Below are 25,107 nucleotides of genomic sequence, written 5' to 3'. Positions count from 1 at the left end.
TCCAAACTTTCAGCAAGAGAGCAAGGCACAGTGCCTTTTTTCCTGGCTAAATTCACAAGGAATGAAGTTGCTCTTTACAGGCCAAGGTAAATCGGTGCAGTTTCTGAGAAAGAACCCGCTAGCAAGGTAAAAGTTAAAAACCACATTTTAGGTATGATAGTTTTTGACTTCCCCAAGTTCTACTTTGAATCTTTCTTTTCTTTCTTCCTTCCCCTCACAGTTATTGCCCTGCTGAGCTGCTCAACAAGGGAATCAAAGTGTTGTAATAGAGATCTTTGCAAGGTTAGAGAAGACACCTTTCACTTTAACAAATGATGGTCTCCATCTGTTTAGCATCCCTCTCATGTGTCTGTAACAGATACAGGCTGAATTGATTATCTTTACTTCAGGCCTACTAATTAAAGCCCTCCTCTGATGTAATGGTACCACTAAAATTTCCACTTGGGTCATCTGTGTTTTTCTGCAGATCCTTTCTTTTTTTTTTTCCAAGACAGAAGAGATTATATTTAAGGGAGTATGTTTTTTAAGGGAGACCAGACAGCAAAGAAGTGAAAGGAGATAACAAATCTAAACAACACAAAGGGGTTCTGAGACCTAAAATAATTCAGGTTGGAAGGGATTTTAGGAGTCCATGTAAAACTAAGCACAAAAACATCAAGCATAAGCTCAAAGTCAGCTTCAAAAACAGGTCAGGTTACTGAGGACCTTGTCCAGAAGTTTTGAAAATTTTTGAGATGGTGACGCCACAGCTGCTCTGGAGACTTGTTCCCTTGCTTGACTGCACAACTTGTAGGCTAATACAGCAACCAAATAAAGAGGTTTATGTCTGGTATCTTATCTTAGGTATCCTTTCAAGGCAAAACATGGAAAATTGGGGCTGAATATGGCCAGTATTTGCCTGGGGCTCAGCATCTACACAAGAAAATGTTAAGGCCCACAAGAGGAGCTGGTAAATTGGTGTTTCAAGCTTTTGTTAAACTGAAAACACATCAAGGATGGTAGCTCCTAGGGAAGCATAACTTAGCCTGTACAATCATTTGGTGAGCAAAGAGGATAAAATAAGGACTGTAAAAATTTGCCTCAAAGAGCTGCTGTTCGGAGCCCAAGTACTTCCCAGAGCATCCCTCATCAGAGGGCTAGCCACACTGCACTTCAAAACCAGGGGGGTTTAAGGACTCCCTTATCCCTCATTATGCTACCTATGTTTTTATTAGTCTTACAGTGTTACACATACTTGCTTTGCCAAATAACATGGCCACAGCAAATTTCCTTCCTTCTGTTCCAAAATCTTTTTCAGGATCTTACCCAGTGATCCAGGTCCATAGTACAGTCAAGGAGGCAGTCAGCAGAGGGCACACATGCCAAAATGAGCGGCAGTGAGCAATCCAGGTCAGAGGAACAACAAACCGGGTTATGTCAGCTCCAGTGCCGAAGCTGATGCATTAAAATTATGCCCTAAGTGCTGAGCCACCACTGAAAGAGATCTCACTGTGAGTGGCAATGCTTATGTGAGCAGTCAGGCAAAGGAGAGGGACTGAACCCTTCAAACTAGTCACCTGCTTGTTTGAGTGCAGTTAACAGAGGTTAGGTTCCCTGTGAGTCCTGGGTGAGCTCCTGGCTGAGTCCCTCACTTCAAAAACCTTGCCACTATTTGCTGGCTCTTGTGACGATAGTGGTTCCTCAGATCTTTCTCACTGAAGGAAAAGAGAGGGGCATAGGTTGGAGCAGACCTTTGAGTGCTCAGGGAAAGCTGAGATGTTTCTAAGAAGCTGCAATACACATGTGGTTTATTTGTCAAATTAGTAACACCTAAGGTAATGAAAAACTTGCTGCTTCTCTAATTAAATCAAATTTTGGCTATTGGCTCAGGCCAATACTAAGCAGACTGCTTGGGTTACCTCTCCTCTACTTATTGGTTGTTACTAAATGTGTACTTAGAATATTTAAAAAAAAAAAGTGATTCATTCTTTTGAGCTAGCTGAAACCATTAGTTGGTCCACACAGAGTGAATAGACAGTAAAACATGCTTGCACACACTGGAGTTTTTCTTTGCTTGAGTAAGTCTAGAACCAACCAAGCCTGAGATTTCAGTATTTAGCATTAAAGTTCACACTTGTATAATGCAAATCTTCTGGGTCACTTGCTCATTAACCACAGAAGTGCCCTTCTTGGAGGTGCAATGTAAATAAATAAATGAGTTAATGTATGTAATTCAATTTAAATTCAAGAAAAATGAACCTGAATAATTTTTCTTAGAGTCATTCAGCTTTCCAGGACTCTGGTCTTCTGACAGTGCTTTGACAGCTGCTCTTAAAGCAGCAAGCAGTTTAGCAAGAGGCATTGGGATATGGGATAAGTTGAGGGCCAGAAGGGATCAGTTGGGGTAGATGATGATCACCTCAGCATTAGGGCTGAAAGAAAGCAACAATTTCAGACCTTCCTCCACCACAGCTCCAGTTACCAGAAGTCTGTCTGTAAGGATTTATATAGTAAATAGTTTCTAGATTTGTCTCTTGTACATCTCTGACCATTAAGTACCAGTGTTATTGCCCTTGGGGAGCACTTAATGTCTCCATCTATTTTAATTTCTTATCATTTTGCACTGGTTCTTTAGAAATTCAATTTCATGCATTGCTTTCTTTCAGTCAATACCACCTAGACAAATAGAAGTTGGTACATACACAAACTGCTTAAAGATAATAATGCCCTGAGATGAAAGGAAAATATTTGACTGCTTCATATACTTGAACAGGAAGGAATTGAAAGGACCACTACCAACATCAGACAACCTTGCCGTTTAGTTGTATATTTCAAGAGTTTGATTATATTGTTTAGTCAAATTCTTGCAGTTCAATTCAGTAGAATTTTTGCCAACACAGTGTGCATTTCAAAGCTGCTGGTGCAATTGCTTCTGTTTAGATGGTGCCCTTTAATCAACATAAGATCTAGCACTACAGAGAGCATATGTAGAACTCATAGAAAGCCTTTCCAAATCACAACATTTACACGCTCTAAAAAGCAGGCCTATCTGTTACTGGAAAATAATAGAAATCATAAAGCTTCCCTAATTAGTGCATTCAGTTTTGGTGCCATCTAAAGACTGAAGCACGTAAGTCTCCATGTTTAAAATTAATTCTACAAGACACAGAGGAATCACTGTAGTGCACAAGCAGAGCTAGGAAAGATGAGAGAGGAGGAACTGGAACAGCAAAATGACTGTGGCACTAATGATTATGGCTAATAACAAGATGTTGCAAGAGTTAAATTGTCCAAACAGAGAGAGAGTGAGAGTGTATGTGTGTGCATGAGTGCATGGGGCTAGAATCAAAAGGGTGAACTGCTCAATCTCAGTAGAGTTGAGCAAGTTTTTTAATATAAATAACTTCTTGAATGAAATTTAGCTTATAGTCTATTTATTCCTTATGAAGTGTCTGTTCAACGATTTGAGATTTTTTTTTTTTACATTAATTCACCATTGGAAATTGTCTCTGAAAACCTGTTAATTAATTCAAGTGATCTACAATTCATCCACAAGCTGGTTTTTGGAAAAATTCTGTATCAGAAACTGTGCTGGGTTTGTATAGATTTCTAGATGAATGAATATGCTTCTCAAACTCTAGATGTTGTGCCTTATTAATTCCTAACACTGGTTTTCAAAGGCAGATTCTATTACAAAATTCAATGTATTAAAAAAAGTCACACACCAGCTAAAATTCATAGTAAAATGTAAGGGATGAAATTTTTCCTTTTTTCAAAATTTTTGTGTGCACATGTGCTTATGGGAACTCTGGCCTCCAACTCCCCTCAGAAAAACATGGTGGAGACAATGACAACAAAGTCCCAAAATAAGGGACAGACATCATAGACATCACTGCAAAGATCATTGCAAACATCACAGCAAAGGACTAAAGAAATCAAAATTAAGGATACATTTGTGGAGAAAGAAGCAGTTTGAGCCTACATCTCTTAATGTGAGAGACATTTCAGATAGATGTTTTACACAAGTTGAAGCGACATCGTAAGCAAGCACAATCCCAGTAAAATCATTTGAAATCACAAATGTTGATGGCAAGTTGATTAAATGAATCCCTTAAATGTTTGATTTTACCATATTGCTAATGAGTGGAAGTATCTTGAGTTTAGATGGTAAATTTCTTTGTACGAGAGAAGGATGGTCAGATCCCATCCTGCTAATGCAGCAAATCTCTAAAAACCACAACATTTGGATTAGTGACAACAATGCAGCTATTGCAGCACGTGGCCACAGCTGCTGCTGCTGAATTTTGTTAAGTGACATCTAAGGAGGACAAAGTAACTTTCTGTACATATTTGAAGATTATATACAACAGAATTGAGAAAGGTCAATGTAAATGGTACATAAATAGAACAGTATGTCTGTATGATGCTAAGCTAAATCAGAGAACCCAGGTGCAACATAGCGAGGGCTCACACATACCATACATTTCAAATACATTACAGGTGAGTTCCCTGATTCAGCTGCTCAGATGGATAGCTGATGTGAGGCATCTTGAAAAAAAAGAGCTTGTAATGGTAGAATCCACCAAGTCAAGGGACAGAATCACCAGAGAAGGGGTAGAAGCCAGAATTTTGAAATACAGACAATTTGATAGCTGCTCTGCACAGAGGCAGCTAGAGGGAAGCTGCATTGGTCTTTTCCACATAGCAAGTGCTAGAAAAAAAGAGAAACTTCTCTTTTCCCGTGGGTAAAATAATCTGCTGTTTCAAATTCCTTTTCTATGGCAGCATTTATGACTCCCAGACAATGGGGCAGCATGTTCCCCACTCCTCTTAGTACCCCTTCCTCAGACAACTCTTTCTACGCTCAGCACCACTTTTTGGTACTTATTACTTCCTTGGCAATGTTAAACCTACGTCCATTGTTGCTGCTGTAGGTTATGGCATCAGGCTGGACTCCCAAATCCATGGAGGAAGGACTGACAACAGGCAATAGTTCAAATTAATTGAGATTTCCCTCCTCATTTGGAAACAACTCAGGGATAACACAAACCTTGTCATATTTGAAGGACGACTTAATACTACACTTCTAAATGAGACATGACTGAGTCTTAATCCCTCTAAGTGAAGCTTGACTAGTTCGTATTAATAGTTTATTATTATCTCTGATGGTTCCCCCCACTGCAAATCCTATGTGCATCATTTACATGAGATTTTTAAATGGCAACGCAAAATCCATTAGGAGAGACATTTTCCCATTTTAATAACATTTTCACACACATCAGCTAAGTCAGTCACTGTTGCAGCTCAGCCTCACTTTTCTGCAGTGATCAGAATTAAATGCCAACTGATCTCCTGGGAGTCTACAAACTGAGCCAAGCACTGCAGGCTCCTGTGGTAGATATTGATGCTCTCAGTGAATCCCATACTTATTTGTGTGTTTAGGAGTAATTCAATACCACGTGCTTACAGAAATCACAGGATCCCAGTCCAACAATTTTTGCTGAGGGAGTTTCTCTATACCCTGAGATCAGATTTTAAGCCATCTCACTTCAGCCTCTCCATTTCTCAGTGCCAAGTTAGAACCTGTCTCCACAGAGGATCAGATGAAGAAGTGGCCCTGAAGTTAATACAGGAGCTTAGACGTAAAGATGGGGGCCCTTTCAGGCCATGAGCCTAAGAAACAGATGTCAAATTCAGGCTTTGCTCTTGTTTGGATAAACTCAATTATAAAGCTTATGTTTTTCAAGAGGAGCATAAGTCCCTTTATTTCCCCTTCCCACAGAACAGATGTGTCTCTCTGCTGTTAGGAGCTGAAAGGAGAATCAAAAACACCAGAGTGCAACCTCCCTAACAGTTATGTCCAGCACTGTCTGGGGTAACCACAGATGGCCATGATTCATCCGAAAAAATGACTAGAGACTCTTAAGCATCAGCCATGTCTTTTCACAGATAAGGTCTTTCTTCCTAAATGTTGTGAACACATAGATCACACTCCTTTTCTAAGGATAATAGCCCACAACACCATACAACTCAAGAAGCTGGGCAATCAAGACCTACAGATTTGGACTGGCAGACAGTGTATACATGCCCTTCTGAGGACATCAGAGGAAGATAACCTCACTTGCAGAAGCAGGAAATACTCTCCCTTCAGGGTTCTTCCACAACTATTACCTCCTCTCATCCCCCAAGAACATCTGTCTTCTTAATAACCTGAGCCTCAGCCCCTACACTGCTATAACAGAGAGCACTCGCTTTGAGAGTAATCCTTAAGGGAGAGTGCACTCCTGACAGCACTGCCATCACCCAGAATGCTTTACAGGACTATATACCATTTGGAAAAAAAAAATGTGCAGGATTCTCTGTATAATAAAAGATCTTTCATTCCATTTGAAGTATGAAATGGATCAGAGGTAACAAGTCTTTTAATTGTGAGTGCGTACCGAATCCTTTGTTGTCCGTTCTGTGCTGCAGTTATAGGTGATCCTAGGACACTTGAAAATTATTGAGGGTGCAAACTGGCAATGTTATAATTCCTATATGGGCTCAGATGCTGAAAAATTAAATTTTGTTTGCAAGTTGCAAGCAAACATTATATTTTTTATCTAGTAGCTTGGTATTTTATATCTAGTAGCTTTCTAAATTTATGACAATTTTGAAGGGTGAGGATTGTGCTCAGTCTCAGCAATCCTGTCTTCAGACAAGAGACAGAAGAACCAAGGAAATGTGCTACCATGTTTTAGCATTTGCTAGTAACATTCTGTGATTGGGACTATTGTAACATCTAAGATAGTCTTGCTTTGCACCTTGCACAAGGCATTCATGCCTGAACAAAGAACATACAAAATGCTACTCTTTGGATTTGGCAGCGTGTTATAGGCATTTGGCACAAGCATACATTTCAGTGTAAACTGCAAGGCAACAAAGAATCCAATCCCATTCACTCCACAAAGCAAAGAGGAAAAAAAAAAAAACCAAAACTATTTTGCACTTACCTAATGACAAAATTTGCCAGGTCTGAAGAGCCTTGTTTTTTTAATGTTCCTATCAGCCTTGCATTTGAAATGGGAAGAATGGTAGCTGAGGGCAACTAATAGCTTACAGGGTCAATCTCAGCGGTAGGATTTGAATGAAGAGATGAAAGAAGTCTAAAGGGAATGAAATCCCCGGACCACAGAACTATGATCCTTTTGAGAATCATTCCCATAGGGCCACTTAGCAACAGGCCACCATCCAAGCAAAACACTCCTGAGAGCAGAAGAAAAACTTTCTTCTTTGTATCTTGCCCTCTCCGTTGAAAATGCCGTTTTCAGCTTATTCCCTGGGGAGTTAGAGCCTCATCAGGAAGAAATAAAGCTGGCCAGTCTGAGAATGATTGTGTCTCATGTTCTGCAAAGGCACACATTTCTCTTATCCTCAGGAAGAAAATTGCCTCATTTTATATTCAGATTCAAATGTACTGAAATTATAAGCAGTGGACTAATTACCTTCAACATGGCACACTAGATCTGACCTTAATAAGACAGCCTGTTGGCCTTAACTGTTATGAGACTGGCTCCTTCCATTTGTAGACCTGTGGATTTCCACATTTGCCCTCCAGTAAAAATAAGTTATGTGCTTCTTGCATCATGTCCGTGTACCCTGTGTGACCCAGGGGGCTAAAGCAGTAACTCATTCAGTTCTGCTGACTTGACCAGTGCCACTAAAATAGATACAAAGAAAGTAAACATTTACTTAGAGAGAGGAATAGACACAGCTGTGGAGTTATTTTTAGTCTTTAATTGTTTGATACTGAATTTTAGAAACTCTGTCTCCTCTGACACAATGATTTTGCTGTCAGTGTTGATGGCTCCAATGGAGTTTGGACATACCTCTTTGACAAAGGTATTGCGTATCAAAATCTGTCACACACCGAAATCTGCCAGCTTCTTCACTTCTGACCTCCAGGTCACATTAGTATTCCAGTGCCACCACCTCACAACTCTGCCAGTGCTGCTCAATCATGACTTACACCCCCTACTATCAGAGCACCAAGCACCCCATGCAGTGTAGACTACTCATTTTTCTGATGGGATAGATTTAACACAAACCATCACATAGGTTGGAATCGCTCACCATTGTTCTGAAATCTCCCTGTACTTAGAGGAGGGAAAGCTGCAGGATGGGAGGAAGGAAGAAGAACAGATCTGTCCGGGACATATCCTTTGGAACCTGCTGATGTGGTTTTTAATCACTCTTTTTCTTGGGGATCAGTTAATCAAAAATACACGAGAGATGAAAATCAACATTCCAACTTTCTACTCAGTAACAGGAGCAGCTGGAGAGAAATGTGTGGATATAAGTGAGATCTAACAACTATGTGCAAACTCTGCTCCCCAGAGCGTTGCATACATGAAAGTTTGGTTGAGAGCTTACCCCCCACTCTCTTGACAGAGGAGGTATTAAGATTTTTACAGCTAAATATCAAAACCCAGATTATTACAGTGCTTTCTTCTGGAACTTATGCAACTGTTACTTATTACCAGTTCAACTTTCTACATAATCTCAGAGTTCTTCAAACCAAAAGCATGAAACATGCCTTAAACCCCTGAATTGCTATTCTTTAGGTGTAAAAGGAGGCACTCTAGTATTTCTTTTACAGGCATGCTGGAAGGATAACACTGCAAATGCTTGGAAGGTGTTCAGAGGCTGTGGGTATAGACATTGTACAGTATGAGGAAAGGCAAAAAGAACTGACTTGTGTCTTTACTGACAAATTACATGTGTATGCATTAGACCTGGAGACTTGGAGAAAGGACATCTATGTTGTTTTCCCAAGTCTGTCCTTGGTCTTCTAGGTGTCACTGGAAAAAGCACTTTTCTTCTCAGTACATCCTTTTCCCCAGCTACAGTATGGGAGCAATACTACTGACTTATAATTGAGGAGATTGAGAAAGCTGAATTCACTCATCTGCAGAATGCTTCACAGTTTGCATCACAGATCCTGGATTAGAATTATCAGTGTCACTGTCCTGGTGCAACCCCAATGGAGCTGATTTTGAGACTCTCATATTCCCATGCTAAAGCAAGAAAAGCAAAAATCATTCTTGCTTTAAACAGCAGCAAACCCTGCTTGCATTTTCTGATACACACCTGTGGTAGTTTGGGCTAGGCCTTCCTTGGTGACCAGTTTGTAACCAAGGAAGGGTCCAGATTTACCCAGTATTCCCTACGATTTTTATGTAAGCCAGACTATAAGAAGAAAGGAGGAAAGGCCTTCGCTCTCTTTCCTTCTGGCAGCTTAGGGGTGCAGGTTCCCTGCTGTTGAGTCTGCCGTGTTGGGGAGCGAGGCCTGGTAAGGCCTTGTCGACCTTGGGAGACGGAGGTTGCTGGTGATCGTCCCGGAGTGACTCTCAGTTGTCCCAAGGAGAGTGGTGAGATATTTCTTTGCTAACTCTTTAGTTACTAGATCTTGGGCTACTGATTGGGATATATATATATTTTTTATTTTGGTTTTGTTCCCTTTCCCTTCCCCCTTCCCTTTCCCTTGTGAAATTGTATATATTTTAATTGTATGTAATTGTAATATAAGTGTAAATATATTTATATATACCACTTTAGCTGTCTCTCTCTCGTTTTGGGTTTTCTTGGTTGTTTTTCTCCCTCTTCTCCCTGAGGTTTGGGGGGTGGGGGGGAACTCTTGTGGTAAGGTTTGGAGACTAGGCAGGGAGCCAGCTTCAAACCCTTATCACCACCTCAGAAAAAGATGACAAGGCACATTGTAACCCATGTGTCAAGGACAACCACACTACATGCCTCTGCAATGTGAGAAGCCGTAACACCTCTTCCGTGAAGCCCCATCCCTGTTCAATGAGCTCTGCAAAACACACCATAAGCAAAAATAAAGGCTACAAGAGAACCCAAGAACTCTGTTACACCTTTGCCCTCCACAGCTTCCCTGGATCACCTGGTAGAAGTCTCTCAGTGCCTGTGATCTGCCTTGGAGAGCCTGTCAGGACAGCCAACACTTCATGGCAGTTCGTCACGCAGCGTTGCAGGTCAGGGCCTCATGTTCCCTCCCCTGTAGAAAGCCTTTGGCAGTAATTTTCCAAACTTGAGTGTATCCTTTGTCTCTGAGAAAGATCCGTAATCTGAAGTTGCAGAGGGTCTCCTACACAGTAGGAACTGGTCAGTGTTCTGCTGCTTCCCAGTGACAGGGATTTTGCTCCTTGTCTTATTTTGCATGGCCTCAGCATTTACAGTCTGTAGCCTTCTATACACCCTGCTTTTTGCAGTGCCACCGTGGAAATGTCTGTATAAATGTGAATTTCAATAGCCATTATACTCCCAGCAGCAGCAATCGTGTTTGGTACCTCAGAGCCTGTTAATCTGTAGTAGTCATGAGGTTACTTATCTCCTGCTCTTTTCAAATACCTCAGTAGTGGATACAAAAGGGAAATGGCAGGAGCTATTCTTCTCTGGAGTCTGAGAGGGGCTTTTTTTCTCTTTTTTTTATTTTATTTTATGCTATACTGTTGCTACATTACATTCAAAAGCGATGGCAAAGTTTGCAAGAGAGATAATAGATGAAAGTCTTCCAAGTTTCTGCTACAGTAAGACTCTCAGCCCATAAGAGCACCTGGTTGCAGGGTGTTGTTTCAAGGGCCCAGAGTGCTTAGCTGTCTGTTAACTAATTAAAGCACTGTGATCTCAGAGCTTTGAAAGATTTAGTTCAGATCTTCCCTGAGGAGATTTTTAGCCCTACTATCTATTTGCTGATGAATCCTCAGCTCCAGCCCACAGGTGTTGAGCTACAAAGGGATGTTTGGAGAGGGGTGCTTGTAGACATGGACTTACGCATTGTTAAAAGGCAAAGAGAGACGTGACTCCACAGAGACTTGTAGTGAGGATAACCAGAGCTAAAAATGTGCAAAGGAAATAAATTATAAAAGAAAACTATAATTTTGATTGGATTTGGACTGTTGTTGCTATGGTGAAAAATTTGGGATGATGATTAACTTAACCTCTACCACTGCTGGCATCCAAAGTTGAAGCCATTTCAGCAACCAAAAACTGGACAAGAGCTGTCCCTGAGGGTCAGTCCTTATCCCTTTCTATCTCGCTAGGTGGGGTGTTGCAGAGCAATAGAGCACTGGGAGATCTCACTGTGTGGCCAAGTGTGACTGAAGCATGGCCACAAAAAGAGCATTAAGGCACAAACTCCATGACTAACCCGTTAGGTAAGTTGGACACACTGTTTAATGAGGGACTGAAGAAAATTCTCTAATGTGGGATGAAGTGTCCCAGATGAGATCAGAGGTCTGCCAGATGGGAAAATCCAGGGAAATCTGCTGTGGAGCTGGATTTACAAAAAGAAAGGAAGGTGCTAGACTTGCACTTCCAAGCCTGAGCAGAGCTGGGTCCTGCAAATGGAGAACAATTGTGCCAACTAAGACAGGACACAAAGTATAGCAGTGAGGGAATGAAGAGGATGTTGAAGGTGCTTAGAAAAAAGCCCCAAAAGATGGGAGCGATCTGGGTCTCTTGAGGAGATGGTAATAATACAACTTTGTTTTCTACATATAGCAATTAAGATACTAAAAATTCTTCAATAATTTGGTAAACGAGACTCTTATCAAGACACAGTAATGAAATCTTCATATTTGTTGTCCATCATCCAGCCTTTGGAACAAGGCTATAGAACAGGATTTTCTCCTTTCCTGCACATCAGGGTCCCAGAAAATTCAGTAAAGGACAATGCTGAGCTCCTCGGAAGGTATCTTTAATTCCTAATGAATTTCTGCAGGCTCGGCCATATATAAAAATAATCAAGACAAGGCAAAATAAAAACAAAGAGCAAGGCCTAGCAACCTAAAATAAACTGTGCTCCTTTTGCTACTGATCACCTCAACTCTTTGCTTTATTCCTAGACAAACTGGAGAGAGAAACAGCTCAAATATTTCAGAGAAAATAAGCCAAATAACGTGTACCTGAAAAAAATCCATCTCAAAAGCCACGGGCCAGGAGCAAAGAAATGAAGTTGAATTAAAATCTGGCTTTCTTTCCTCCTCTTCCACTTCCCCACCGAACTAAAAAGCTTCTGCCAGCATCTGCTTGTGGAAAGGTAAAGGCTTCAGGCACCTGTTTTTTTCTGCGCCGGCATAATTTTAATTACATGAGCAACCACCAGTATAGTAAAGGAGTCTTGCATTTTCTTCAGCAAGTCTGCTTGTTCTTCTGACCTGGAAGGAACATGCTTTTGGTGTCTTTCCTTATGCATCTACATGCATGGCCCACTGTGACTTAACTGCTGTTTGCTGTTCCTGCCTCACAGGGATAGATATTCAGAAGGAAGAAAGTAAATGAGAGAGTGCCCAAGGTGCCTCACAACATGACTTGGTTTGCCTTCTGAATAATTGCTGCCACAAGCTAATGAACATTTCTCCCCAGACTTTCTCTCACAAGGACAGAAAACTCACTTGGCTTAACAGGATTTTCCTGTTGTGGGTACAGGCTATGCAAGCCAGAAATGAGAAATATTTTCATGGTTTGAGGTAGCTGCACAAAAGTAATCAAAAAAAAAAAAAAAAAAAAGAAAAGCTGTTATAGAAATCAGGAGATGCAACGAATGAACTCAGATTTGCATTCAAAGTTAACCTCAGATCCTTGAAGGCAGCAAAATTTGAGGTGATCTTTTCAGCATGATTCCTTGACATCTACTGGATGTTCAAGTTCATGAACACAATTTTGTTGTATATGTATGAATGTGCTGATTATTTATGTGAACTCTGGCATGGGTTCTTGTACATACAGTCAGGGCTTACTCCAATGCATTTGCCAATAACTCAGTATTGGTGATGCCCCACCTTAAGCACTGTGCTCAGTTTTGGGCCCCTCACCACATGAAAGACACTGAAGGCACTGGATTGTGTCCAAAGGGCACGGAAGCAAGGAAAGGGTCTGGAGCACAAGTCTTATAAGAAGCAGCTGAAGGAACTAGGGTTGTTTAGCCTGGAGAAGAGGAGGCTCAAGGAGACCTTATCACTCTCTACAACTACCTGAAGGGAGATTGTATCAAGGTGGGGATTGGTCCCTTTTCCCAGGTAACAAGGATGAGAGCAAATGGCCTCAAGTTGCACCAGGGGAGGTTTAGGCTGGATATGAAAAAAATTCTTCACTGGAAGGGCTGTCAAGCCCTGGAACAGGCTCTCCAGGGATGCACTGGAGTCACCATCCGTGAAAGTATTTTAAAGTCATGTAGATGTGGCAGTTAGGTACTCAATAATTGCAAAGACCTTTTCCAATCTGAATGATTCTATGATTCTAAAGCTATTTTCTGGTGTTTACCTAAGCAAAGTAATAATCCAGTTGTACTTACAGCAGTTTGCAGCCAGAACACTTGGGGCACTGCAGAACAACAATAGAAATGCTTCAGAACACAATACAAACAGAGTATTAAAAACATCTTATAATTCAAACAAAACATGCTGAGTTCCTAAGAAGCAAAGCCATGGAGATGTAAAAAGGAATAAATATGTGGTTACAATGGTTTTGTTTCAAAGCACACTGTGAGCAAATGTGGTTTAGATGGATTTAGCAGAGAAGCGGCGGTGGGGTGAGCTCCTTGTGCCCAGAGCCCTCTCTGACAAAGACTGACTTTAAAAGCTCGTCTATGTCTGGTGCTGACACGATCAAATTAAACTTGAAGCAAGCAAGCCTGGGGTACTGCAAGGATCAAAGCCGTAAAGGGCTTTCACTGAGCAGTATCAGTGTGTGACAGTCACTCTGCCCCAGAGGAGGCAGCTGCGAAATTTCACAGGGCATGTGAAATTTAATCTTTGCCGTTTTCACCTACAGGTGGGGATTGAGGGAGTGACTTCCTAACTGATATAGGAGCCATGTGAAGATACAAGGAATGACACTGTGACCCCAAAGGTGAGGCTACAACAAATAGCAAAACCTGTGTTTTGCACCCGTGGCCCATCCCACGTACAAAATAAAAAAACCCACCCTCCTCTTTTATTGCTCTCAGCCCTTACCTTCCAGTAGATTTACTCAGAGAAACACAGGCCAGCCCACTGGGAGCACCAGCTTGCCTGCTCAACCGTCAAGGGGATCCCAGCAAATGCCATCAGAGCAGTTGTTATTCCTCCCATGCAATATCTCTGAGCACAGCACAGAGATATAAAGCCAGTAGAGGCCTTGCAAACAAGAACGCCATGATTTGTTGAGATCCTTCTCCAAGGCTAGCGCTATGTAACGGGAGCTGCATCTGGTGATAAGCTTCTTGCTCCAAGGCTACTGAAAGCTAAACAAACCCATGTTTCTTTGTTGTGCAGCAAGCAGAGCTCTAAGCTGGATGCTGCCCAGTGCCTTACCCATGTAAATAGGGGAGTTCCTGCTCAGATGCCAAATGTTAGAGCTGCCTTTGAATCCCTGACATTGATTTCAACAGGATACAATCGCTGAAGCTTGGTTCTCACTGAATAAAATGAAAGACCTTAAGCAAAGTTGTGCCTGGTGGAGCTGAATTTGGTGTAGCAAGAGAAAGGCTGAACACTGCCCTCTGCCTTTTCAGCTCTATGAAATAGGTATTTTTCACTCCCAGACTCCTGTTGAATTCCAGGAAAAATGCCAGGAAGCTCTCAAGAACGAGCTTTAGTTCAGGGCTGAGCCCTGCTAGGGGTGTGCACAGTGAACTAGAAATACTGGTGGGAGGCAAGAGTACTGGAGAGGCAAAAAGTGGTAACCAGGAAAGCACCAACACTCGAGTGGAGCAGGACTGTTCAGTATCAGTTTGCTCAGGGGGGTACCAGGATGCCATGGATCGTGCTGGCTGTCCTGCAGGAGTCCCACTGCTATCGCAGCAAAACCCAGAACAATCTGGCTGACTCTTGACAACTGTGTGCCAGAGTTCCACTCTTTGTGACACCTGATGTAGCGTAAAAATAAATACAGTACTTTGATATAATCCCACTGACATAAACACAATCAACAAATTTCATGTACCAATTCAATCATAAATGTGACATCCATATTTTCACTCTAATTTAAAGAACATTGGATGATCTTGGCCCAAACTTTAATTTAATATATCCAGATAGAGAAAGAGCCTTCATTGTAAAAACAAAATTACTTGTTTGCTTTATCAGAGTAGCATAGAATACAAATTAGTTACTAATATCTGTACAGCACTTAGACTATGACTGAATTGCTTGGGTTCTTGGAGTATCCTCTCAAGACAAGGAGACAAAAAGACACTGTTCTAATATCTTTGTGTTCTCTCCAGCAGCTGTCCCCATGTGATGCATAGGAAGTGGGTCTGGCTGGCAGGAGTCATACTAGAATTTCTCTTCCACAATGACACTACCCCCAAATGTCTAACTGTTACATGAAACGTAGGGTGCTACATATCTCAGGTGCAGTGCTCAGAATCGGCACTCCCAATGAAGGCACTGGGGGCTGAGAGAATGAGAGTTTAAGGTAATATTGAATCAAGAACCAGAATATCTTAAAATTTATACTATCAGAGTCACTACTGATTTTCTTCAGTCTGTACCTTAGCTGGAGAAGTTCCTCTGGCAATAAAACCAGCATCCCTACAAGACTCGGAGCCAGATACTTCAAGCTGACCCACCCAAGTCTAAATTTATTAGGCAGAGCCATGGAAGAACAGCCACAGCAGCTCTGTCATTTCAAGGTTAAATGTTTGAAATGGTCTAATATATGAAAGAAGGTGAAACATCAAGATATATTGGGCCAAATGGTATAATTAACCCCCAAATGAGGACTGAATTCTACCTGTCCAGAATCCTTTAAGTTCTGCCTTTCTCTCCAAAGACCTCCCATTATGCTGCCTTATGTATTATTAGCGACACCAGACCTATATCTATCTCCCTGTCACAGTCCCTACATATCACACACTGACATTGTCCTTTCCTTCTAGCTTTCATAAGGGATGACATTTTTGACATCACCCTATGAGCATGGACTAAAGAAACAACAAAGCTATTACAGGATGAAAATGCACAGATCCACCTAGTTAACGATCTGAGGGGTTTGCAGGCAGGTGATATCTCCTGTAGGTTTCTTCAGATAGATGGAAAAAAGGTATATGGAAGAAAGAGTCCCTCCCAGTCCAGGGCACCTGGTGAGAAAGAGACTGTGTTCAGAAACTTCCAAAGTTTGTCTCATTCCTTTAGGGCACAGTTACACTTTTGGGTGTTTGAATTAAAAAACCTCCTGGGGCTTCCTTGTCCGTTTTGAGAAACTCCTTTCTTATATGAAACACTTCCCTTGGACGTATGGGCATGAGGAAGTGCAGAAAATGTGAAGCCTGGGAGAAAATTCTGGAAAGGCCAGCTATTCTAGGCATAGGTTTGAAGCTGCGAAAAGAGACAGCTTATGTTTCACTGAGGCCACTTCTGTCTTCCTATTCTATTATTCTCCTTTTTCCCCTTCATTTTTGCCTGAAAAACACTTAAGGATAATAATCATCGGTAACACAAATAACAGAAAATGACATATACCTTGAAACTAATAAAGGAGATGCTTTTCTGGGATTGATCTGGACTCCATAACAGTGTTGGAAGTCACTGAAGAACATTGCTCCAACCTCTCCATGCCAGTCTCTTGCTTATTTTTCTTTAGTGTCAGCACTATATCTATTCAGCAGTGTTATATGTAAAGGAACAAACAAAGCATTTAGTGATGCCCAATTTTCTGAGGTTCTAGCTCAGTTTTAACTCAGTCTTTTTCCAAGCTCCTTCCAGAGAAAGAGATGAATCATGATTAAATAGGGGACATGAAAATAAGAAACAGATAAAGAGAATATGAAGTGTTTCTCCTGGAATTTTGTTCATTCTTCAGCCGTTGCCCTCCATTTATGTACAAACAGATGAAAGGATGGGTACGAATATGTTCCAGGCTAGACACAGTAAAATTGATGAAGACTACAGATGCCAGAGCAAATGAGATCTCTGAGGGCTCAGAAACAAACTCGCTGACATATCCACTCAATATTCATTGAAATGAGCTCGGGAAACTTTGCTCAATTAAAGACTGGCTGCGGGGAAAAGCAGATCCAAGCTGAACTCCAAAGAAGTGTTTTTCTGGATGCATGAGATCTAGGTCAAAAGAGACATAATCGGCCAAGGGATGCGGTATATTATAGTGACATCTTCCAGAACCAGTGTTCTGGAGCACTCTGGCTAAATAATGCTCATCTTTCACCTTTACTCCGGTGATGAAGTGTTAACATTTGTATAGCTAGCTTTGTAGTACAGCTGTACCTATAAATGCAGATTCCCATGGACAAAGAGGACTTTTGACTACATGGGTTAGTGAATAACAATTAGGACAGATTCTTTTCCTAGTGACAGTAAATCTGGAATAAACTGAAATGGAATTCATTGAAACTTCAGCAGTTTTACAGCAGTATAGACTATTGTAACATATTCAGTTGTGATACTGCAGACTTACACTGATATAATCATATATCTTGAGCCCATTTCATTTGGAGAAGGAAACTACAAATTACTAGAGTCAGCTTTACTCATCACCTCCCCAGAATCCCCATAAAAGCTCCAGAACAGGCATGACTTTTCCAGATTAAACAAACCTGCATTGTCATTCTAAACAATGCCTTCCCACACGGTAGTGAGCCAGATTAATTTAGTCAGTTGCAGTAACATCGTACATTTCTTTAATAATTTTCATTCCAAAGGTTTTGGTGGAATGCTTTGACTCCTTTGCTGCACATAAACTTACTAATTAATGATATGTTCATAACCAGTGCTTGCAGCCTGTTCTGCTTCCCACTGTTGGGAAACTCTTTCCTGGAGCCTATGCAGCTCAGTTGGAAGCTCTGAACAGCCATATCACCCACTGACCACCCAGGAAACTCATCCAGCTGAAGCCGTGAATGAATGTGAAAGGCTGTCAGAGTAAAGCCACACTTTGCAGGTGAAAATCAGCCAAATCTCACTGCTTATGCTATACATGTGAGGCATGAGGTGGGTCGTAAATCTTAAAACAATGGATGAATGGCCTGACCTACAGAATATGAAATTGGATGAAGCATACAGAGAGACCTAGTCTAAGAGAGAATTTAGGTCAGATGAAAGCCAGACAAAAGCTGAGTATTTTTTTCGTGTTGCATTCTTGGATTATGCCATGAATATCTAATACAGAGAGGAAAATCTTCCATGTAGGTTTTGACCCTCCTTTACCTCCACTTTTGGTAATAGCATTCATGATACTGAAGGCAGAATATCATTTGGTTGAATTTGTTAACTAACTCTGGAAATAAGGGAATTAGAGCCATTAGTAAATCTTTTCACCTCAAAACTAAACAAAGAGGATCAGATTGCTAACTGTTTTAATCTAATTGAGTTCCATGAATTTACAACCACAGACAAATTTTAGCCAATAAAGAGAAGAATATAACTGTTTCATTCTGACATTTGTGACATCATAAAGCTAATACAGCTGTGTAATGAAGGGAAGATTTCTGATCACATTTGTCTAATTTAAGTTTCATTTATAATGGAAAGTAATTAAACACATTCCATGAAATTAGAGAAAGCAGAAAAGAGTTCTTAAGGATGTCATTTGTGGGACTGAGATGTACTTTATTGTCTCCTGCTGTTTATCTTTAGTTCTGCGAGCAGGAGTTCACATTTATGTTCATCTATCAGCTGCCAACCTAAAGCCCATTGGAAGATGCATAGCATTTCCAGAAGGATCTTAATAAACACCGCAAGTGGAGAGGCATTTCACACTTGGCAATTCATCTGTCAGAGCAAGAGATAACTTAAAATTATTTCCATGAGCATTTTGCAAGTATTTGTGGAAGACACCTAGCACCAAGAATATAATACTTAGGGAAGACACAAGTTAGAGAGTACTCACTGGTTTCACTAGAAGAGAGCACAGCTCAGCAAGCTCAAGGGTGACACTTGTCTTGCCATTGATAGGCTGCACCAAATTCGTCAGACCAGTTGAAGAAAATGGAAATTTCCTAGCAATGAAAAGCACAGCGCTACTGACAACATTCCATGGCTCTGGGGTGCTACTGTCAAACTTCCCTCATCCATGTCATGGTAGGCAGAGCATCTGCAGGGGGAGATTGGCCCAGACAAGTGCTTGCATCACACAGAGAAGTTAAGAGCGCATCCTTAAGCCTCCATAGGATCCTGCCTCTGTAGAATTGTCAGAGTGATAGTCTTCTGTTTCTCTAGGAAACTCTAGAAGTTGCTGAAGATACTACAGCTTAAAAATAAGGCCATAAAATTCATACATGAACCAAGTGGGAAAAAGAGGTAGAACTCACCCAAGCATTGCCCATCCCCCTTTGGACTGTGTTTCCACTGCCTTGTTTATCTGGCAATGTTCCTCTCTCCCAATTTTCCCATCTCTCTATCACCTTCCTCCACTTCTTGGATAAGAGGGAGAATGGGATGATAGCAAACTAAGTAAACAGGATGCCTGACTCACAAGCAGGCAGCAGAAACTGAGGTAATTATGGGTGTCTTGCAGTCCTTTCCCAATGGAGAGGCAAATGAACAAGGGAAGATGTGCATACGCAGAGTGTCAGGAAAGGTGTGCATATAAGCAGTGCATCTAAGGAAAGACATGACTAAGAATCCTGTCTCCTGAAGCCATCTGGCAGAAGCTCCTGGCAGCTCTCCCCAGCACTCCTTCAGCAGTATTTCTCTCAATGTGGCAACGCAGCTTGCACTGGGTCAGGCACAGCAGCAAGGCAGTGCCTTCACTTGGGGGTCATATGCTGCAGCTCTAGGCATCAGCTCTGAATTTTTTTTCTGGTGCTGGGGAGTAGAGATGAGAGCAGGAAGAGGAGTAGAGCACTGGCCGAACTTGGATCCCCTCCTGAGATGGGTTTATTCCTGGTATGTGTTTCTTGCATTTGGGTTTGTTTGCATGTGGAGCCCAGCAGTTCAGAGGAGTGTTAGTGTATTTAACAGTTCTGCTCTGGTTTTAGTTAAATCAAATAAACTAGTCCTCTCTGACAAGGATTTGTCTTTAATTATGAAGGACTTGATGAGAACAGGAGAAAGAAGTCTACCTTGATGCCCTGCATCCACATAGACTTGGTTCCGGAAGTAGGTTTGCTGGGGCATTTTTTCACACCTTATTCTTTCAACCCTTTCCAGTGTAACTGCTCCAAGCACACCATGTCCACTATTCCAGCTTTCTCCTTTGTGTCCCTGCAGCACCACAAGGCTGTAGCAGGTTTTTCTAAATAGGGCTCTGCAACTCTGGACACGTATCCCAGGGTTTTTTTTCCTTTCTTCTTGTGGCCATGGATGTCACTACATCATTACACTAGAAGTTCACCACTCCAGCTACTACCAGCTGGTAACTGTAACTACCTAGTATGAGGACACACACACACATACAATCTCCAAGAGTAGCTCTTCTTGCTCCCAACAATGCTTTGACAATAAGGGCATTGTGACTCCTTCCTGCTCTAAGAAAACAATCTGTCCATCAGCTTCCCCAGCTCATGAAATTTTTTCCTGGGTGCTTCTGTAAGACCTGCTCCATTCTACCAAGAGTTAATGTGGAATGCATATGAAATATATATTTGAAAGGCTGATGAAAATATGACAAAACTGGAGGCTACTGAGCAATATCTGCTCCTGTGAAATGTGAACCTACTGTATTTTTTGCCCCACAGTTTAACTAGTCCTGAGCCTCAATGACTGGTAAAAGCACAGGGTCTTTGGACATGGTAAGACAAACAAACTTCAGAAAATCATGGCTCAAAGGTGTAGGTGGTTTTGCACTTCTTCTTTAAACCTAGATGCTAACCATGCTAAAATGCAAGTTTATTGTGCAGCCTGGCAAAATTTCAGCAATTTTATTGAAAAGGCATTTTGTTATGTTTATTAGATTTGTCAAAAAGGTATTTTATGATGTTTATGAGATAGCATACAAATTTATGAAACTGTAACATTTTTTGTCAAAAATAGCCTTTACTGAAAATCAAATAATACAAGTAGTAAAACCTCCTATCAGACAAATACAGGGAAAATTTTCCATCAAGCAAGGTTACAGACTCATCTCCAGAACAATCTGTGAAATACTGTCAGTGAAACCCATGCCATAAAGCAGTGGAAAAATTGCTAGGTGCACACTGGAAGGCTGCAATGCTCTCAGCTGGGTGCAGACGTGGCAATTCTGTCTGATGTCCTTGCCTGACTACAAGTGAGGTGGCATCTGCTGGTTTTATTACCCTAGCTTTTGCAGAAGGAAGGAATAAGCTTCCGGCTTGTATTTGGCTTTGTGTTGTGTACTGCTGTCCATAATAATCGCTTGTCCCTCTGATTTCCAGACCATGACTGGCTGGGGTTGACATACTGCTCAGGAGTGAGCCACAAGCACATCCTCTACCAGCTCTCTGCTTCTGTCTCCACTCCAGAAGACCCTTCTTCAGGTTTTTTTATTTCTTTATTTTATTTATTGCTGTTGTTGCTTTTCATTTCCTGCTGTTCATTTCTATCTCCCTCCCACACCCCATTCAAGTAAAAAACTGTCTTATATTTCCACTCAGAGAGCTCCCTTCTGCTCCTTACTTTTTTTCTTTTGTTCATCCTCCACAGTACCATCAAGATGATGTGAAACACTTGACCTATTCCCTTTTCTTTCTTGCTTAGGAGGTCATTCTGGCACTCTGGAATTGATGTTCTCCCCCTTCTTGAAGACTGTGATGTGGCAGCAGGACAGGCTGAGAAATTGATTAAGCTGTTACTGTGTCAGCTGGGATCTTGGTCACAGCTATGATAGCGTTTCCAAAATAAAGACTTTGGAATACCATTCCTCCAGGCAGGGAAAGGTGTAGCAACAATAAAATATTTCCCACACTGCTTCCACTTTGCAAAGGAGCCCTAAAAAGTTGGAAAAGTTAAGGGAATGAGAAGCGTTAGGAGGTTAGGCAGGAGAAATCCATGTACTAAAGAGCTGGAAGATTAGGATCAGGAGGGAATGAAGTCAGCCCTGCCTGTGTGTCAACACAGGCTGTTCTTATGCTTGGACCAGTTCACCCTGCCATGAATCATAGAATCATAGCATTTTTGAGCATGGAAAAGACCTTTAAGAACATCAAGCACAGCTGTTAACCTAGCACTGCCAAATCTCCCATAAACCATGTGCCTAGTTCTGCATTTACATTTACAGCTTGCTTCATGATGCATCAAAATGAAACGGACCTAATACTCATAGAGACTTGCTACCTAATGACTACTACTAGAATGAAAACTTGCATTTTCCAACTTGTACTTTTTGCACTGTTTTTAAGTATTCTAAGGTACATAGTGAAAATGGTGTAAATACATTCCTCCTAGAGTAACGGTTGTCTTTTAAGCAGCTGTTTTTCAAAGCACACCCGATGTTTTGGTATTGGAAAAGCAAAAAGAGTATTGCATCCACAGGGTTTCAATTTCAAATGGTTTTTTATTAAATAAGGTCCTGAAAGACAGAGAAGGGAGCTATTTGAAAAGCAGAGGACAGACAAGGCAGATGTGGTCACTTTGTGCAGCTGAACGATCCTCTCACAGGTGTAGCATCACTTCACCAATAACCTTTCTGGGCCTGCTTTGTCTTGCAGTCTTGGTGAGGAGCTGCAGCACTGTCTTTGCCTGCTGTTCTCCCTTATTTCACTAGGGGACACATTCAAAGCACAATGCCAAGCCGGGTCCTGAAATAACCTTAATAGACCTAAACTGTGATGACGCCAGGAGCGTGACTGTGACAGTGACCAGCCAAGGGGTCTCCTTCCATTTCCACACGTCTTGTTTTGGGAAATGTACCTCATAAAATGCCATGGGAGCTGAAAGCTGATAGCGCCCATCAAATAGCAAAGTGCCTGGTTTATTGTCCAAGCTCTCCCTAGCTGCAGTATCAGTAGACTTGGATGCCCTTATTATGCGTTTATATCCATTTGAAAGTGCTGCACTGTCATTAGTTTGATTGAGGTGGAGGCACGTGCTGCAGTGATTGGCCTAGATAGTATAAAACTCTGTGAAAATGCAAAGGGCTGGGAAAATGGGGATGGTGAGTAAGTGAGAGTGCGCTATTGCTTTGCAAATTTTAGAGGAACAACCAGCACCAAACAAAACTTTTCTGGTATGGATGCTGCTTTCAGCAGACTTAGATTCCAAGTTACAACCCAAACAGATTGAAGAAACTGCCTAACTCTTGTTGCCCTAAAATAACATCGACTGTAGAGCTTGCAGAACACATTTGTGCCTTCCCTCACCCCTACCTCTACAACCCCAAGACACAGCTGAACATAAAGTCTACCGCCACCATCTTAAAAACCCTCTTACTGTAGCTGTACAGCAAGTTTATGCTGTGTTTAGGGAGCATCCTTGTCTGGGTATGTCCTGTGTTTTTTTCCACAGGGAAAATATCCTGGATTTACAGGAATTTTACATCCTCATAGCCCTGACTCCTCTTTGACACCAGCACAGGTCACAGCACACCAACTTCTGCACCAATTACCAGACATAAAGCTTTGGAGAAGAAATAGGTACGTGGAACATTGCCAGAGACCTTGTTTACAGCCTCAGAGCTTTTTCCCCTCATTTTTACTGGTTTTATTCCTTCCTTGTTGCAATGACCTATATTCTAAGTACATCTTTCTCCACCATTTTAGTATATACACCTATATCTTCAGGTCACTCCAGGCCACTCCAGGCATGTCTGAACAGCCTGCTTTCCCTGAGTGTATGATGACCTACGAATTCTGGATGACCCCTCATGTGTGCTTGGCAAGGAGATGGTGAGGCATGAGATGGTGTATGAGATTTTGAGAGTATTTATTCACAGGCTAATTTTGGGTACATGCACCATTATTTGAATCCCATTAGCTTGGCCCTTTATCCAGTGAGAGCAGGCAAGCAGATTAATCAACACTGGCATGAAGCAATATCATATGGCATATCAGCAAGAGGTCAGGTAGAAAAGTTCAAAGTATAGATGTGTCCTCACAAAACTTAATACACCATAGCTCATCCAAAGATTTTTGCACATGCCACTTTTTAAATAAATCCAGTCTATCTATCAAAAGTGAACATTGACTTGCTGTAGTTCACTGTGTGAATTCACTGTAGTTCACTGTGTTTCAGGTTTGTAAGAAAAGGGTAGTACAAAAGCACAAGTAGAATAAGCCGGCCATTAAGCAGCATTTGTCATGTGGCTCTGAATAACTGAGGAAAGCATGTGAGCAGCACCTATGAGAGAGCTACAAAAGAAAGAAGGATCAGAAGGATGTTAGAGCTTCTTCCTCTTAATAACTTATTTAACCCACTGCTTGTTTGTTTAATTAAGAATAAAAGATTACTGAAAGATCTCCACGGTTCTTGGATGATATATTAAGGATGCCTTAACTCAGCACTTTGGGCTGGTACCCTTTGGACTGAGTGCAGCCTTGGCATAATTGCAGTGCCTTCCACCAAGATGCACCCTATTACCACAGTGCTGACTTTGTCCTCTCTTCTTGAGGCCACATAACTGTGCTCGGTATGAAAGGAATGTATGAAGCAGAAATTAAATAGAAAGAAAGGTATGAATGCAGCTTCATGAATTTTACGCCAGTCCAAATGAACTCAGAAAGATTTCTAGGCAAGCTTTTTGAGTGAGGGACTATTAAGGCATTGGGTTTTTCATGTCTATCAGCACTGACCCTGATTTAGTATTTTCTGTATCACTTCAAACATCATGATTCATAGGTGATCTGTCAGGACTTTCAGAGTAGCCTGTCCAACGACTTCAAGGTCACAAAAGTCTTGGAAACCAGATGTCCTTAATATCTGAATGTTAACAGTTCAAAAGAGTTTCTTGTCCACTGGCAATCTCACTTTGCCTCTGGTCACCTGATACAGATTACCTGACCAAAGATAATTTGCTTCATACATAGAGGTGGCTATTGCCATATCTGGTGAAGACCTAAGATCCACTGAGGTTTGGAGCACTGTTTACTGTGGGAACAACTCTACTGCAGTATGCTTTAGGGCCTTCAGAAACAAATCAACAGGAGCAGAAAAAATCCCATGGCTCTGAGGGGGTCAATCACCCTTCCTCAGTGCTGTTTGCATGCTTCATGATGTGATGGGAGCGAGTATCTAT

At 41.5% G+C, this 25,107-nt stretch overlaps 1 long non-coding RNA gene across 2 annotated transcripts in view; it reads right to left on the bottom strand.

Annotated features, from left to right (window-relative positions):
* LOC116785186 overlaps positions 1-14,151 on the bottom strand; it is a 37,945-nt gene extending 23,794 nt beyond the window's left edge. For both annotated transcript variants that reach the window (XR_004356410.1, XR_004356411.1), the window contains exon 1: positions 13,995-14,151. This is a non-coding gene — a long non-coding RNA (uncharacterized LOC116785186). The remainder of the gene's footprint in view (positions 1-13,994) is intronic.
* Positions 14,152-25,107: the final 10,956 nt, after the last annotated feature.

The sequence above is a fragment of the Chiroxiphia lanceolata genome, chromosome 3 (assembly GCF_009829145.1).
Source record: "Chiroxiphia lanceolata isolate bChiLan1 chromosome 3, bChiLan1.pri, whole genome shotgun sequence".
Taxonomy (NCBI): Eukaryota; Metazoa; Chordata; class Aves; order Passeriformes; family Pipridae; genus Chiroxiphia; species Chiroxiphia lanceolata.
The sequence above is the reverse complement of the archived record's forward strand: the minus strand, read 5'-3'. Positions and strand labels throughout refer to the sequence as shown.